General features: G+C 42.2%; 1 pseudogene; it reads right to left on the bottom strand.

Moving 5' to 3' along the window:
• Positions 1-472: 472 nt before the first annotated feature.
• On the bottom strand, positions 473-1,821 carry LOC108542420 (nuclear receptor coactivator 4 pseudogene; annotated as a pseudogene).
• Between the last annotated feature and the right edge of the window lie 666 nt (positions 1,822-2,487).

Below are 2,487 nucleotides of genomic sequence, written 5' to 3'. Positions count from 1 at the left end.
ATTTTAGACCACTAACAGAAGAAAACCCACAGCAAGAGAAGCATCTATAGGGCAATTAAAAGTTGGGGAAGTTTACTACCTTTAGAATACATCAATACACTCGATTACAGAAATATTTCATTTTTAAGACTAGAGTGCTTTAATGTACTTTTAGTAACAACCCAATCTAAGGAGACTTGGAGGCTTGTGAAAAAGACCGGTCCACCAAGATGCTGCATTTCTAATGTAGGATGGATTAATACTTCTGTAAGAAGGAAGGAACTGAATCACCTCAGCATTGCTAAATGGCGTTTTTCTTTTAAACAGTAACTCAATCTCATGACTCACTTCACTTCACTAGTACAAAATTAGGCAGGAGAAGAACTAAGTTCACTGGTCAGACCCAGAAACAATGATTTGGCAACCTGTAGTCATTCAGCTCATGATGTGTGATGATCGTCAGAAAGCTGCTCAACTCTTGCTGTCCATTCCTTCACATCTGCAGAGGAATTTGATGTAACCACTTCTCTTTATCAGCTTGAAGCTACATACAGGCAAAAAGGTCACAAACTGCAGGGTGGCTGAAATGGTCTAGGAGGAAGTTATGTTCCTCCTATAGAGGTGAATTAAGTAATACTTCCTGGGCCTTCTTTCCAAGCAGCCACTTGTCTTCAGCAGAGGATAACTGGCTGAGGTTGCCTATCTTCTGTCCTGGCAGAACCCAGTCAGCTGTGTTAAACGGACACCAGGAAGTGGTCATGGGGCTTTTAAGCTTTGGTTTGCCAGCTCTGTCTTCCTTGGGACTTCCTTCTTTGTATGGCGGCCAGATAAGCCACTCTGACAAAGAGCTGTTCTTTATGACTTGGACGGAATCAGAAATTCTAGAAGGAACCATTACCTTTAGTGCCTTTGTTCTGTTACTTGTTTTCTAGAAGGACAGAGCCACATATTCAGGGAATCTTTATGCTTCTCAGGCTCAGGTTTTTGTTCCTCAGGCATCACAGTTTTATCTTTTCCTTCTTTCTTCAGAAGCCACTTGCACAGAGCTTCCTTCTCACAGTTCTCATCACACACACACTCTGCAAAGCTTGTGCAGGGCTCATTGGCTTTGCACATCTCCTCTACCTTACATGGATCCTGATGCTTCTGGACAAGCCAATCTTCAGTAACCATGCTGAGGTGGACAATGGTTTCTTGGCCTCCAAGTGGTCATTCAGGCACTTCAGATTGCCCAGGTTTCCAATCTCCACCCCCTTGGACTTGTTGCCCTGACAGTTGGTATGGGAGTTGGTCTTGACAAGTCAATCATTCACATTGTAGGACTGGCACAAGTGCTTAAACTTCTCATTGGTTTCACGACTGCCATTCTCAAGCTTTTCCAGCTTCTGGGGTTCCTAGGGAGTCACCAACCAATCTGATAGGTCTGTCCCATCTTGATCAGGAAGCTCTTGATCTTCAGTTTCAATGGAGAAAGAACTGGTAGTGGAATGGCTATTACACTTTTGATAACTTGGTTTTTCAGGAACTTCCTGTTGCTGACTCTTGAGGAGCCAGTTTTCTAAGCCCTTTAGGTTTTCCCAGACATTACTGAAGAAATTGCAGGCTCTGATAGAAGTCAGACTATTCTCCAAGGTCTGCTTTTGGGTGAGCCAGTCCAGACAACCACTGGCAGGTTTGCTTCCAAGGAGCCATTTGCTGAGAGGGACAGCTGTGAGGCTGGATTCTGCTCTTGCATTGTGATATAGCCTCTTTTCTCCAGGAAAGGCTCAATATTTGATGAACTAGCATGAGCCATCAAGTGCTCAGGAATTTGAATGGTTTTGAGAGACCCAAATGTGGTGACAGTCTGATGCACAGCAGTTGTGTCTGCTTCAAAGAGTAGGATGGTTGAATATTCAGGCTTAAGGGTCAAACTGCCCAGTCTCTCCAGGCACACAGAGACTTGATTGGCTAGATCTTTGTTTTGGGTACACTCTAATCAATTATTCTTAATTATAGTCACCCTACTGTGCTATCAAATGCTATAACTTATTCCTATTATCTAACTGTATTTTTGTATCCATTAGCCAACCTCTTTTTATCTCCTCTTTCCACTCTTCTTGGCCTCTGGCAACCATCATTCCACTGTCTACTGCTATGAGATCCACTTTTTTCGCTCTCATGTATGAGTGAGAACATGGAATATTTGTCTTTCTGTGCCTGGGCTATTTTGCTTAACATAATGTCTTCCAGCTCCATCCATGTTGCTTCAAATGACAGAATTTTATTATTTCTTATGGCTGAGTAATATCCCATTGTGTATATGTACCACATTTTCTTTATCCATTCATCTGTTGATGGACACTTACCTTGCTTCCAAACTTTGGTTAGTGTGAATAGTGCTGCAATAAACACAGTAGTGCAGATATCTCTTTGATATACTGATTTCCTTTCTTGTGAACATATACCAAGCAGTGGAATTACTGGCTCATATGGTAGTTTTATTTTTAGTTTTTTGAGCAGTCTCCA

This window comes from Rhinopithecus bieti, unplaced genomic scaffold, assembly GCF_001698545.2.
Source record: "Rhinopithecus bieti isolate Rb0 unplaced genomic scaffold, ASM169854v2 scaffold_20892, whole genome shotgun sequence".
NCBI lineage: Eukaryota > Metazoa > Chordata > Mammalia > Primates > Cercopithecidae > Rhinopithecus > Rhinopithecus bieti.
This window is presented reverse-complemented; position numbering and strand designations above follow the sequence as displayed.